General features: G+C 42.9%; 1 protein-coding gene across 2 annotated transcripts in view; it reads right to left on the bottom strand.

Moving 5' to 3' along the window:
• Tec (tec protein tyrosine kinase) overlaps window positions 1-2,565 on the bottom strand; it is a 105,089-nt gene extending 102,524 nt beyond the window's left edge. The window contains exon 1 of one of the 2 annotated variants that reach the window (XM_038334115.2): window positions 2,390-2,565. The gene's annotated coding sequence lies outside the window, so the exon portion shown is untranslated. Of the gene's footprint in view, window positions 1-2,213; window positions 2,276-2,389 lie in introns of those variants that run through there. The other variant, XM_038334112.1, reaches the window with a different exon arrangement.
• Between the last annotated feature and the right edge of the window lie 12,780 nt (window positions 2,566-15,345).

Raw genomic sequence — 15,345 nt, 5'->3', positions numbered from 1 at the left:
CTAAAGAGTAAAACATAGAGAGGAAATTAATAGTTATACACCAACCCAAGGAAGGACTGGCTGACCCAGGCAGACCTTGGTGGAGACAAGCATGGATGGAAAAATAACCTCTAAACCCTCTCCTCTAGGTGGCTTGTGGTTGTTTTTTTTTTTTTTTCCAACAGATCTCTTCTAATATCATAATCACAGGGAGCATAATATCATAATTCCCACTGCTGATGATCACAAGTCAATTTCATTCCTTTCTTACAGACCTGGATGTTCCACTGAGGACCCTAACTGAACCAATACGGCTGTCTCCCAAAACTGTTGGTACGTATTCAACTTCAAAGACTTCATTTCACCTGCTGTCCACACTGGTCAAGACAAGAGAGCATCGTATGGACCCTAAACAGGGGCAGTGTCATCAACAGACACTTCTGAGCATCCACATGGGAGCCAGCACCACACTGGGTATCAGTGCCCTTACTAATGCTGTAGACAACAAACAAATGATCTCCCGCAGATGGGAATGAAGACCCAGGGAGGGATGAAGTAGATGCCAAAATCTAGAACGGGGCAGGGCAAGGAAGGGAGGCACCAACCAGAGCAGCCTGGAGAACCTGTAGGCAGAGGTGTGTTTAGAGGCCCAAAGACAAATCAATCTCCCAGCCTGGAGGAAGGCAAGAAGGCTAGTCATTCTTCAAGAATACAAACAGACCAGTAATTGTCCACAGTCTCTCCAATCTTCTTTGTAAGGGAGAAGGTTACCATCTACTGATCATTACAGGTTTGATAAAAACATAGCCCCTGCCTTGCTCTGAAACAACTTAATGCAGACTAAAGTAAGGAAACTTTACAGTTTGGCAATGCTAAAACATACATTCATACTTTAGATTCTTTCCTACTTGGGAAGAGAGGAAAATTCTAGGCCAAAGATCCATGTAGGGCAAAGGTATTGCCAACTAGAGCGTAGCATTGATTTGCATGTGTGTTTACAATACTTGTCCCACACAGTTCCACAAGCCAGAAAGCACACACCCTTGTGGGAAGAATGGGGGCCATTAACATAAACACAGTACAGAAAGCACCCTGAGTTGTCAAAGACAGGAATAGTGATCTGATTAGTAAGAGCCTGGTGAAAGGACAAGCCTTTCTTAAACAATGAAAACATAACTGAACAAAAAGAATGCTTTTAAATACTTAATGTATAAGTTTAGCCACGTTTCTATCCACCTCTCCCCATAGAAATCAAGCTATTCCACATTACATTTGAGTCTTGCAGACCAAAGAGCTACCAGTGTTGTTAACTAATCTATTAAATGCCACAATATGCTTGGGAGACTTGTTGATACGTTGGTGCTTCCTCCTACCACTCCCTAGTTCTATAAAAGAGAATTATCTGGGGAGGGAATAGATTGTCAGAGTTTCCTAAGAGGAAAATGGGGACTCACTGGAAAAATGTAAGGCATAGCTTAAATCACACAACTATGCTGGTGAGCCTCCAAACCTACTTACCCATCAGCCACCCTGTTGTTCCAATTTAACACTGAGATCCACTCATCTAATCAAATATTCCAGTTCCCAAAGACTGGCCCGACATGGGACCCGGTACACAAACACATAACTGTTATTTGCCAATAACAGGAAAAAGTTAAGAAATTTAAGATCCAGAGAAGATTGCACCGTCCTGGGTGCAAGGTCCACACAGTTTTTTCCGCCCCTGTTTATCAAGATCCAAACACCACTTCCCAGAGGGGAATAAATAAATAAATAAATAAATAAATAAATAAATAAATAAATAAATAAATAAATAAATAAGTGCACCTGACGGGGTGACGCACTTGGCGCAGGCAATTGTGGACCCAGTTTCGTGGATTCTAACTCCCGCGGGACAAGCAGAGGAGAAAAGCAGCCTGCTGCTCTACTGGGGAGGGAACTCAACAGCGAGTGGTTTCACCTCAGAAACCAAGTCCAAAGGCGCTCACATCGGGAGCCCGGAGAGAGGCTGCAGCCACAGGGAAGGCGCGGCCATCAGGGGAGCGCACTGGTCCCTTCTTCCAGGCCAAAGAGGACGGGTCCCTCACCTGACGCGGAGAGCCCACTCTCACCTCTACGCAAAAGGCAGAAGATTCTTCCCAATCCCACTAAAGTCAGTCTCCAGCAGGTGGATGCCACCTCCATGGACGCGCACCCCGTCCGGTCCTCCCCGCCAGGAGTCCCTGGGTCCTTACCTAGATAGAGCGCGGGCTAAGTCAAGCCGGGACTGGGCGACGTCCAGACTGCGGAGCCTGGAGCCGGGCGCGCGTTGACCGTGCCCATCGACACGCCCACCGTCTAGTCCCGCCCCTTGCCCCGCCCCTAGCCGCGCCTCCCCTGCCCTCTTGGTCCACAACCACGAGTCCCCCACCTTCCTTCCGCGAGTTCAAGGAAGCCAGAGGCTGCCGTCAGAGCCGTGCGAACGGGGCTCCAGTGTCCTTTATCCACACAGCCGCGGCGTGGGCTTCCCGACTTCCCATCCCAAGAGAACCATCCAGAAAAGGTTTTCTGTCCCCGACTGGGAGAGCACGGAGCAGTGACACCTGTAGGTGGCTGAGCGTCTTGTCGGAACTAGGAACCGACCTCCACTTCCGCTTAGCTCCTGCGGGCGAACCGGATGACACTGTGCCCTGGGGTGATAAAAGAATAGGTCATTTGACTGGCAAGCTCGTAGCAGCAGAGCATAGCATAGGGTCACGTTCGTTATTAGTGTATTAACAGTTAACTCGTTGAAGAGGAGAAAACAACCTTCCAGTAATTCTCTTGAATTAAATACTGTGAAGGACTTAGACACAGGGGAAAGAACTTGCCCATTGTCACCTAGCTAGCTAATTGAGAAACTGCTCTTGAAAGGCTGGGGCTGTAGCTCAGGGGTACAATGTTTGCTTAACAGGAACAGGATCCTGGGTTTGAATCTCTCCCTTGACGTCTAAGCTGTCTTTACGCTTAGCCTCTATAATCTGGACTCATCGATACTGTACTGTGGGACAGGCATGGTCACCCATACCTTTATTCCAGCACTTGGGAGGCAAAGGCAAGCCCACTTCTATGCATTCAAGACCAGTCTGGTCTACTAGTGGTTCCATGACAGCCAGGGTTGGGGTGTGAGGACCAGAGGGAGAGGGACACAGATAGGACTGTAACGTCTGTGGATTGTCCCCAGGAATACAAGAAGGAGCTCTGCCCCCTAAAAGATTTTGAGATAGAGAGATAGATTAATTTGTAAAATGCTTGCTATGTAAACACAGGTTGATCACCTAGAACCCACCCCCCCCAAAAAAAACAAAACAAAACAAAAAAACCCTGTTCTTCACCTGCAATCCAGAGCTGGAGGCAGAAACAGCATATCTGGGCATTTGCTGGCCGGCCAGTCTAACCCAGCTCCAGATTCTGGTCTAAGTTCAACGAGAGACCATCTCAAATAATATGGTAGCAAGCAATTGAGAAAGACCTCAACCTCTAGCCTCCACAATAGCCTCTCTCCTCTGTAAAGAGAGAAAAAATAATAATAAACAGGTTAGCAAAGAAACTATTTCACATGTGAGGTGTCTTGACTGAAACACACTGGGGTGAAGAGAGTGGTGGGAAGGGGACCGCGCAGATGAGACCTGGATCAGGCAGCCAACCTGAAGATGAAACTAGGGTGGGGTGGGAGTGACGAATGCAGTAAGACTCCTACCTGACACCTGCTGGGGATTTCAAAGTGCTGCCTTCCGGTGCTATTTCTGCTGTGATCATCGGAATGACCTGAGAAGTCATGTGACAAGATTCCATTTGAGGGAAAGAACTAAGGGCTGTGTAAAGGACTCCCCTAAAGTCATAGCATTAGGAGGGGGGGGGTGGGGATGGAAGGAGAACACAGGTTTGTAACTAAATCCTCTCCTCTGAGGAGGACCTAAAGCATAACAAGCCGGGCTCTGAGGGAGCCTACCCTTCTCTCTCTTGCTTCCTAGGCCCTGCCTGTGCTCATTTTGCATTTTCATTTTTCCAGCCATGTGCTTGGGAATGGGAGGACTGGATCCTGTATGCAAAAAAAAAAATAATAATAATGGAGCATATGTGTGCAGAGACAGCAGGTTATAGCTATGGTACTGCAGTGTGTGAGTGTGTGTGTGTGTGTGTGTGTGTGTGTGTGTGTGTGTGAACACTTGGGAGCTTATATTGACTACCTTGGAAGAGATAAGCACTATTGCCTTTAAAGGACGCCACCATCTGGTACTATGAGGCTTAGAACTAATTTTCTGTCATGTGGGCTGCTGCCGCTAGGTGACCCTTGTGTCTCATATTCTCAACTAAATGGAAATGAGGCTTTTGGTGGCTATGAATTTTAAATAACAAACTTTCTAAGGCTCCTTCATAAAGCTTAAAATTAAGAGGGGAAAAAATATCGTACTGCTCTCCTTTAATTCCAAGGAAAACCAGAGAGGACTTAGCTGTCAGCAGAACACCTAGGTCTAAATAGCTTGACAATAATTGGGGTGGTTTCCTGAAGAAAGCATTCACTCTGCTGTCAATCAAACAGCTTGAGAAGGTGTTGCCACCACATGTCCTCTACAAATCGTGCAGGAGGGAGAGGAGCACTATTCTTGTCAAGGGAAAAAGAGAGAAAGAAAAAGACAGAGAGAGCAGCAGAGGACTTCAAGTTCATCAATGGAAAAGTGAAAGCTGAAGACAGAATGTGCTTGGTGTTTAGTGTGGCAGCTGGGGAAATGCATTTAAAGCATTTGTTGTGGAAGTTTGATGACCCTAGTTAGGTCCCACACATAAGCTGGGCACAGTTACACAGGTATCTGCAATGCCAGCATTCCAGTGACATCACAGGAGGCAGAGACAGGAGAATCTCTAGAAGTTCAAGAGGTAACTGATGCACATGGTTGTGCATATTATGTACACAATAAGAGACCCTGTCTCAAGGGGAAAGGCAGAGACTGTAACCCAAAGTTGTCTTCTGACAACATACAGAAAGTAGCCCATACACACTTAAACATGACACATATTCCATCTCATGTCTTGTCTGTGTATGTGTAAATAAATATAATTATTATTAATTATTATTTTCTTCTGTCTTACATGAAAAGAGAATATAAATATTGGGCTTCCATAACTCAAACAAAAAGTCACTGATTTAAGATTTCTCCCCTTAATACTGAGTGTGGTAGCACATGCCTTTAATCCCCCCACTGGGGAGGCAGAGACAGGTGAATCTCTGTGAGTTCGAGGCCAGCTTGGTCTATAAAGTGAGTTCCAGGAGAGCCAGGACTGTTACACAGAGAAACCCTGTCTCAAAAAAAATAAAAATAAGATTTCTCGCCTTGCCTCCAAAGGCAAATCAATTACCATTATATTACTGCCTTCGTAATAGAGCTGAAGTACAAAGTAGGCATTTATATAGATTTCTGGAAGCCCATGATCTCCCTTCTTGTAAGGCATTGCCATGACATCTATAAAACTTTGTATATTTAACTGCTAAATATTAGGTTGACATAATTTCTGTCTCTTGAGAGAGAGAAAAAAAATACCTCGTTTAACCCATATGTGAATTCCAGATGGTACATAAGAAACATACAAAATCCACTTGAAAAGTTTGTAGATAAACCAGCATCCGGCACTCCTGTTTGAAAGTCCCTGTCTCTCTTTTATGGCCTTTCACCTATCAAAGGAATCTGCCCATAACCTGGCTATGTGCTCATTGAGTGAATAAATGATAACAATGATGATAATAACACAGATCTTATTAGTCTTGCACAGAGAGTCTCTTTCTGTGTGAAGAGGACTTCATTCGGATTAAGGGACATGTCTGCCTCTTTCCATTGTGTGTGAAAAGCAGTTAAATCTTTGGAACTCAATAGAAGGAAGGAAAGAATGTTGGATGTTGGACCCAAAGTTATTAATCACATTACCAAGAGCAGTTGTTAAGTTGGAGAAATGGCTCTGTAGTTAAGAGCACTGGATGCTCTTCCAGAGGACTCAGATTTGAGTCTCAGCATGCACATGGTGGCTCACAACCAGCCCTAGCTCCAGTTCCAAAAGGTCTGATGCCCTCTGCTGGCCTCTGAAGGTACTAGATGCATGTAGCACACAGACATCTATGCAAACGAAACAGTGATATAAACAAAAGTGTGCCGGGCATGGAGGCACACACCTAAAAACGTATTTTTAAAGTATCACAATTGCTAAATAAATAATTTAAAACTGCCATACACAAAGTATGTTTGCAAAAGCATCGCCTAACTGAGTGTGGTAGTACACACCTATAACCCCAACATCTAGAAAGCAGAAGAATCAGGAGAGTCATGAGTTTCAAGTCAGCCTGGGCTACTTAGTAAGCTGTGTTTCAAGAAACAAGGTTTGGAGGGACTGGTGAGGTGGCTCACCGAATAAGGCAGTTATTTCCAAGGCTCAGAGATGACCTGAGTTGCATTCCCAGGATCTACAAAGTAGGAGAAAACTTGATTCCTGCCAGTTGTCCCCTGACCTCCACACACATCATGGCATGTATGCCCACGCATAAATAAATGTATTTCTTTTAAGGACTGAAGATGTAGCTCAGTGGCAGAATATTAGCCTACCGTGTGCAAGATGTTGAGTTCAATACCCAGTACAGATAGATAGATAGATAGATAGATAGATAGATAGATAGATAGATAGATAGATAGTAGATAGATAGATGATAGATAGATGATAGATAGATAGATAGATAGATAGATAGATAGATAGATAGATAGATGGATGGTAGATAGATAGATGATAGATAGATGATAGATGGATAGATAGGAGAGAGAGAGAGAGAGAGAGAGAGAGAGAGAGAGAGAGAGAGAGAGAGAGAGAGAGAGAGAGAGAATAGAGGATAGAGGCTGGGAGGTGAAAACAAATAATAAATTAATAAATGTAGAGGGGCTGAGGGTATATAGCCTAGTTTGAAGGATGCTTGCTTAGCAGGCATAAAGCCTTCATTTTCAATTCCAAGCACTGCATAAACTTGGTGGCACATGTTTGTAACTCCAGCAATTGGAGATGGAGGGAGGAGGAGAATTGGAGGCCTGTCATGAATATATGAGAACATGGTTACAAAAACAAAGAGCTCACTCCAGATGTGTGAGGCCTGGAAATGTGAGCCATTTCCACGTTGACCAAAGGTCAGAGAGCTAGAACTGACCTCTGTTCCTTCAAGGTTCTTGTGCTGCTACCTCAAAGGCACCACCTTGCTGCAGACCAGAGATTTCTGCTCTCTCAAGGTTATAGTCAACAGGTGTGGCTAACAGCTAGAACGTGTGCTCCAGGAATAGAGAAGTAGGTATTTCTTACCTCAAACCATAGTCTAAGGATCCCACTAAGTTCCAGTTCCCTTTATGGAGATAACTTGGGATTCCACCCAGGGAGTAGTTTGCCTACATAATGTTTTGGTCTAGGGTGTGAGTGTGACTTGTTTTATTCTAGCAACAGAATGTTTAACTATGAATTTAGCCCATGACCTTTAATTGGTATGTTTATTTCCTTGTATCATGTTAATACAATTTTTGTGTTGCTCCTACCTTTGGAAGGTCAGGGTATTTTAAGTAGTTGGAAATTAAGCGCGGGCGAATTTTCAGTACTCACTGGAATTTCGTCCCGATACAATCCTATATGTTTCTCCATTTAATTATTTTCATTCACATCTTCATATGAGACAATGTTAAGTCTGGAGCGTAGCCCCAGCCCCCGGCATCCATCACAGCCCCCTGGCCTGGGAGTTGCATTGGTCTAAACTCCAAATCCCAGCATGCCAGGTCCTGACCCCTCCCTGAGGGGTCAGCTGATTTGTGCACACAACACATTACATACTGTGTTTACTGTGTTAATACAGATATGTATGTTGCCTTTAAAAGTTTGTGTGTTTTCAAAACAAAATAACCAGACACCAATGAAGACAAGTGGCCCAGTGACCCAGCCTCTCAGAATGCCTATGTTGCAGTTTCTTCAAAAATCTGCATTCAGAACAACTTCAAACCAGCTATCCTCACAGACTATTCCAGCCAGGACTTCAGATAAGCCCTGTAGTTTCCCATCCCACAAAAACTGGACAACAAATGATACTGCTAGTCTCCCAGGACTTGACCATTGTCCCAATTTTCTCAGGGCCCCCTAAAGATGCCGTCATTCCCAGACAACAGGAAGTAATTTTAAGAACATAATGCCCACATTCCCAAGAGATGGGGTAGGTAGGTTTTGGGGCTTTGGGAGGGTTATGGACATTTGTCACTGTTTAGAGGAGCTAGTTGCAAGTCATTAGTGGTCATGATCAGGGAGGAACCTAAGCAAAGGAGGTTAGGTTAAGGGGTTTTCTTTCTTTCTTTTCTTTTCTCTATCTTCTTTCTCTTCTATCTAGTGAAAAGGGGGGTACAAATGATAAGATAAAGAGTAGGTTGTTAAATCTACTTTTAAGCTAAAAAACAACCACTAATCTCAAAATATTTTACGTTAGTGTGGATTTTTACATATTGGTACAAATTTAAGGTTATTTTGTTAAAACACTGTGTGTGTGTGTGCGTGCGCGCACGCGCGTGCTTATTTAAGGTATTATACCTATGCATTTCATTCAGAAATGTAACATAAAGTTCTAGACCTTGAAAGCGATTTTTACAAACTGTTTAGGATTATTTTAAAGGGCTAGAGAGATGGCTCAGCCATTAAAGGCTAGGCTCACAACCAAAAATATAGGATTATTCTAAAATGCAGGCTAGGAGATAGTCATCTATAAAAATCAAATTTGTAGTCAAGTTAGATATTTTTTCAATTAGACATATGCTTGTGGCAAATAGCCTAGGAAAGAGAAAGGGAATGAAGGAAGGATGGAGGAAAGAATGAGGAAGAAAGCAGCAAAGGAAAAGTGAGTCCAAGTAAAGTAGAATATGTAGAAGAGGAGGGGGAGGCAGCAAGCAAAAATGTTGGCACTAATAATGCAATAACCCTAACTGAAACTCCATGAATACACTAGTGTGGATAGATGGGCTAGAAGGGAGAACAATGAACTGCTTATTTCTGGAGCAATAGTAGTTACCTAATCTGAGAAACAGTGCTGGATGGTGGGTGAACGAAAAGAATGAATAAAAGAAAGAAGGGAGAAAAGTCATTACTAGTGCTACCAGACTACGACAAATGCTTTACTGTTTGCAACATCAGAGTCTCCTAAGAGGAAGAGGACAGAGCTGACACAGCGTTCGAAGAAATAATGGCAGAAATTTTCCACATTTGGCAACTGATGTAAAGCTGTAGAGTAGGAAGTTGAGCAAATCTCATACCGGGTAGATACAGAGAAATTCACAATCAGACACACCACAGTTGAGCTTTGTAATGTTAAAGAGAAAAATACTCTGAAAGCAGAGAAGTGTGACCCTGACCTTAGACAAGAAAACAACTCCAAGTCCAGCTGACTTTCAGCTGATTTTCAAGTCCAGGTTTCATGAAACCCGGCAGAGAGAAGTGGGAGAGATTTCCTGAGAGCGGAAAGAAAATAGCTGCCAACCAGTTCAGAATTCTACAGCTAGCCAAAATGTCCTTCATAGGTGAAGGACAACACAGGCAGGTAATTGTAGCATCGTCCTAATTAGTCTTATCCATAAAAACCCAGAGTCAGATAACAAGGTAAATGCTGAAAGATCAAAGAAGCAGAGCAACCAGCCACTAGAGTTCTTACCTCTATGAATTCTCAGACCAAGAGGGTCTCCTATCTCTACAAATCCGCAGACTGAATAGGTCTGAGATTTTGTCTCCACCTCCCTAATGCTGGGATTAAGGTGTACACCGCCACCAACTATGGTTAGCTAGTGCCCAGTTTCATCCTCTGATCTTCAGGCCCTCTTTATTTGTTAGATCACAAACAAAATATCACCACAGATGGTGATGACACTCACCTTTAATCCCAGCACTTGAGAGGCAGGCAGATCTTTGTGAATTTGAAGCCAGCGTGATCTACAGAACAAGTTCCAGGACAGCCAAGGCTACGCAAATAAATTCTGCCCCCTTCAAAAAAAGAAGGAGGAGGAAGAATAGGAGGAGGAAGAAGAGAATGCAAATAATTTTTGGATAAAAGAAAATTAAGGACATTTATCATCATCTGATCTACCCTGAAAGAATAACAAAATAAATATCTAAAAACAGAAATGAATCAGTCAAGGAAGGAATTCTGGAATATTAGGAAAGAACAAACAACATAGGAAGCACAAATATGGGCAGTTAAAATAATTCCCCATTCCTTCCTGTTCTTTCTAAACTGCAATGGTAGGCTCAGACAAAGATTGTAATATGCAGTTGTTGGAAATGGATCCCAGGAAATACTTAGGACATTTATACATGGGTAAGGGTAAATGTAGTCAGAGGGCCGCTTATTTGTTTCCTGGCTTCCCAGCAGCTCAGACCCGAAATAATCACATAGAAACTATTTAAAATATTTTCTTGGCCCATTAGCTCTAGCTTCTTATTGGCTAACACTTATATCTTAATTTAACCCATTTCTAGTAATCTGTGTATCTCCATGTGCCTGTGGCTTACTGGGTAAAGTTCCCAGCATCTGTCTCTGGTGGGGCTACATGGCTTCTCTCTAACTCCTCCTTCTTTCTCCCAGAATTCAGTTCAGTTTTCCCTACCTACCTCTATTCCCTACGCAGGCCCAAGACAGTTTCCTTATTCATTAATGGTAATCACAGTATACAGAGGAGAATCCCACATCAGCTAAAAGTACATAAAAGAAGATAAAAATGCCTATACATCCTTAAACGAGGTAAAAAATGACACCAATAGAAGTTGTATATACAATGTAAAGCCTAAAGTGATTCTTAAAAGGCTATATATACACACAAGAACTAAACAGATGGTTCAGCAGTTATGAGCGCTGCCTGCTTTTCCAGAGGACCTGGGTTTGATTTGAAGCACCTACACGGTGGTTTACAACCTTCTGAAACCAGTCCCAGGGAATCAGAATAGAGCCAGACATAGATGCTCTTCAAGTGTCTACAAAACATGTACCAAGACAGACCATAGCTAGGTCACCAGCACAAGCTGCATCAAGATCATCACTGGATCACCACAAACTGTACCAAGACAAGCTACAACTGGTGTAAACATCAAACTACTATGAAACTGTAAATAACCGGAATCAAGAATGCTCTTTTCTGATCATAAAAAAATTCAAGCTCAAAGATAGAATACAATAACAAGAGCTGGCATGGTACTAGCATAGTACTGCATGAATTTAATTCCGGTACTCCAGAAGCAGAGGCAGGCGGAACTCAGTTTGAGGGCAACTTGGTCTACATATTGAGTTACAGGCCAGCCATATCTACATAGCAAGACCCTGTTTCAAATATTAATAATAGTAATAAAGGAAATATTCCCAATCAATTCTTGGAACTAAATAATGAACTTACATATACTTTTTTATTTTTATTTTTTATGCACATTGGTGTTTTTTCCTGCATGTATGTCTGTGTGAGGGCATCAGATCTTAGAGTTACAAACGGTTGTTAGCTGCCATGTAAATACTGGGAATTGAAGCCGGGTCCTCTGAAAGAGTAGTCAGTGCTCTTAACTGCTGAGCCATCTCTCCAGCCCCAATAATGTAAATAAGTCAAAGAGCAAAGAAAATCTTGAGGGAAAGAAAAAGCAAACAAACAAAAGCAATAAAAAACCCTTTAAATTAAGTAAAAAGCAAAATACAGTATTTAAATTTTGTGGTACACAAATAAATGGCAGTGAAAGGCAATCTTGTAGCAGGAAATGCATGCATTAGAAAAGAGTCACATCTCAAACTGATAGTCTAAGATCTGTTATAAGAATCCAGAAAAAAAGAGTAATACAAATACAAAGCTAGCAATAAGAAATAACAAAGACAAAAATCAGAGACTAAGGACAAAAAAGAGTGTAAAGAGCCAGGCGGTGGTGACTCACGCCTTTAATCCCACCACTCAGGAGGCAGAGACAGGTGGATCTTTGTGAGTTTGAGGCCAGCCTGGTCTACAAGAGCTAGTTCCAGGACAGGCTCCAAAGCCACAGAGAAACCCTGTAAAAACTAAAAAAAGAATGTAAATTATCAGTGAAAAAAAGCTTTGTAAAAGTATTTTAAATTTTGTTTAGATCATAATTACATCATTTCCCCTTTCTCCCTCCAAACCTTCCCATATACCTCCCTTATTCTTTTACAAATTCATGGCACTGCAGCACAGAATGGTGGAGACAGGCCCTGGTCTCCTCCTACAAAGGTTAGTCCAGGGGGCAGGTCCGGAACCTGGCTGGGTAACTACCCCTAGGGAGGCAGGTTCACCTTCAGACACTGCACTCTTCCTTTACCTCTAGAAGAGCAGTCAGTGTTCCTAACCTCTGAGCCATCGCTCCAGCCCTGTTTTGGGCTTTCTTACTCTTACTAAACCTCCCTCTTCTGGTCTGGCTGCCTACTGATAGGTGCCATGACTCATCTAAAGCAGCCATTTCTTCCCTTCTGAATTCTTCTCCTTCTTCCCAGGCACCTGGAGACTCACAGTTTGCTCTTTCTTTTAAATTGTGATAAACTGTCCTCAAGCTTTCCTTTGTGCCTGTTCTTAAATTCTTTTATTAATGAGACTAAGAACTCTAAGAGGAGGGTCTTAATTTGCCAGGTATGGCTTTCCTGGATCTCCCCAAGATTTTACTACCTTTTAATTCTTTCATTGACAGAGAAATTCCTGCCACCTAGATGGTACCATTCCTAGATCTTCCAGGAAGCAGAAGAAAAGTAAAATTATGCAAATAACCCTACAAACATCAATGTGACAATTTAGATGGAACTGATTCCTTAAGCCTGAATTACAACTCAGTCAATATGAAATACATATTTCAGAAAGCCCTGTAACCAGCAAAGAATGCAATTCATAATTTAAAATCCCCCAAAGCAGGCTGGAGAGATGGCTCAGCAGTTAAGAGCACTGGCTGCTCTTCCAGGGGTCCTGAGTTCAATTCCAAACAACCACATGGTTGCTCACAACAATCTATAATGAGATCTGGTGCCCTCTTCTGGCCTGCAGGCAAACATGCAGACAGAACACTGTATACATAATAAATAAATAAATAAATAAATAAATAAATAAATAAATAAATAAATAAATGAATGAATGAATAAATGAATAAATGAATAAATAAATGAAATCTTTTTAAAAAGTCTCTGAAAGCAGCTTCAGAACAGGATGGTTTAAGTAGAGAAACAAGAAAGCCAGCCAATGTCATAGTGTAAAGTGTCAGCTCCCAAGGAAACTCCAGTTCTACAAACTCCAAAAGGCAAACAAAGTATCAGAGACGAGCTCAGCCTGGACTTGTCCATGTTAACTAAAATCAGGCATTCCTCAGGGGCTTGTGAAGCTGCCTCCGGCAAAAGGGATTATGGCTACCTCTGGTGCCTTTTAGCTTAGTAAAACTCACCCTGGACCCCAGCCTCCCTCAGTATCACAAGTAGGTGCCTTACATATTTCCAAGTCTTTGCTAACATCCTAGTCTTCCTCCCCTACCCTATCCTAAGCTCCCTCCATGTCACTGGCTTCCCTCCTTCTCACCCCTCCCACCCATTCTCTTATAACCCTCCTATTCTCCACACAGGGTCTCTGTGTCTCTGCTCTACTCCTGCTTCTCTCACTGTGCTTTATACTCTGTCCCATGCCATCCACAGCCCTGCAGACAGCCCTGGCCATTGCAGTCTGCTGACCACACTCCCAGATTCCTCTCTCTCTCTCTCTCTCTCTCTCTCTCTCTCTCTCTCTCTCTCTCTCTCTCATAAAAGCCTTCCCCTTAACCATACCATATTTTTTAATTACGGTTTCTATTACTCTGAAGAGACACCATGACTAGTCAACTCCTTTCGTTTGTTTGTTTTATTTTTCGAGACAGGGTTTCTCTGTGGCTTTAGAGCTGTCCTGGAACTAGCTCTTGTAAACCAGGCTGGTCTCACACTCACAGAGATCCGCCTGCCTCTGCCTCCTAAGTGCTGGGATTAAAGACCTGCGCCACTACCACCCAGCTGACCAGTCAACTCTTATAAAGGAAAACATTTAATTGTGGTTGGCTTACAGTTTCCAAGGTTTAGTCCATTATTTTCATGGCAGAAAGCATGGCATTGTGCAAGTAGACATGGTGCTAGAGAGGGAGCTGAGAGTTCTATATCTTGATCTGCAGGCAGCTGAAGGAGACTGTGTACCACACTGGGTGTAGCTTGAGCATATGAGACCTCAAAGTCCACCCCCACAGTAACATACTTCCTCCAACAAGGCCACACTACTCCAGCAAGGCCACACCTCCTAATAGTGCCACTCCCTAAGTGCCACTCAGTCTAACACATGAGACTGTAGTAGCCATAGCTATTCAAACCACCACAGTGGTGATGTCATCATTTTATAGATAATCATCCCCAAAGTTCCTGGTGTATGCAAGGGTGCCGTGAAACCACCAAACTAGACCATTCTGTAGGTAGAAAGGAAGGTTTATTTGGTAATTCAGATTACCAAAATGAAGGTAAAATAAAATTAAGGAGGGAGGATGGAGCAAAGAGAATAACAAAAGGCAGGAAAGCCTTGGCAGTTTTCAGGGGGTGTGTTGCCATGGGATGAGGCATATAAACGGGAACATCCCAGGCACTAAAGAAGTTAAAGGGGAAGGCTCATGGGCTACAACCACCTGGGAGATAGTGTGGGGACTTTGGTCTGTGTCAGGCCTGTTTGAGTTAATATGGAGCTAGAGGCCCCATTGCCAGAGACAGTATGGGAAATAATGTTTTTCCTGATGAACAGAAACCCACTTCTCTGGGTTTCTGAGATGCTGTTTATCTGCTAGCGACCTGTCAGAGTCCAGCCTGTGCTGAGCCCAGCACATCATCAGGACACTGTCAACAACACTGCCACTGTGGGGGTCAACTTTGGACCTAACATCTGGGACTAAGCAACCCTGTGATTATTGCTTGATTCCAAGGAAGTGGGTTACCAGACTGTTGGATGAGAACTTAAAGCTGATTATGTTTAGCTTCAAAAAAATCAGAAATAATATATCATATACTCTAGTGTTATAAACTGGCTACATGTGACTGTACAAAACCTCAGAGCCATGCACACATGGTTTTTACAGGGGCCTCCACCCAGAGGTGCTCAGCCAAATAAATTCTAAATTACCAATTTTTGTGTTATTTGTGTTGAAGTGGAAGAACATTTTGCCTGTTCTAATTAATCCCTTTCCCCCATGACTAATTTTCTATTTTGTTTGTTTTGTTTTGTTTTTTGAGACAGGATTCCTCTGTGTAATCTTCCTGGCTGTCCTGGAGCTCACTTCGTAGACCAGACTGGC

The sequence above is a fragment of the Arvicola amphibius genome, chromosome 1 (genome assembly GCF_903992535.2).
Source record: "Arvicola amphibius chromosome 1, mArvAmp1.2, whole genome shotgun sequence".
Classification (NCBI taxonomy): domain Eukaryota; kingdom Metazoa; phylum Chordata; class Mammalia; order Rodentia; family Cricetidae; genus Arvicola; species Arvicola amphibius.
This window is presented reverse-complemented; position numbering and strand designations above follow the sequence as displayed.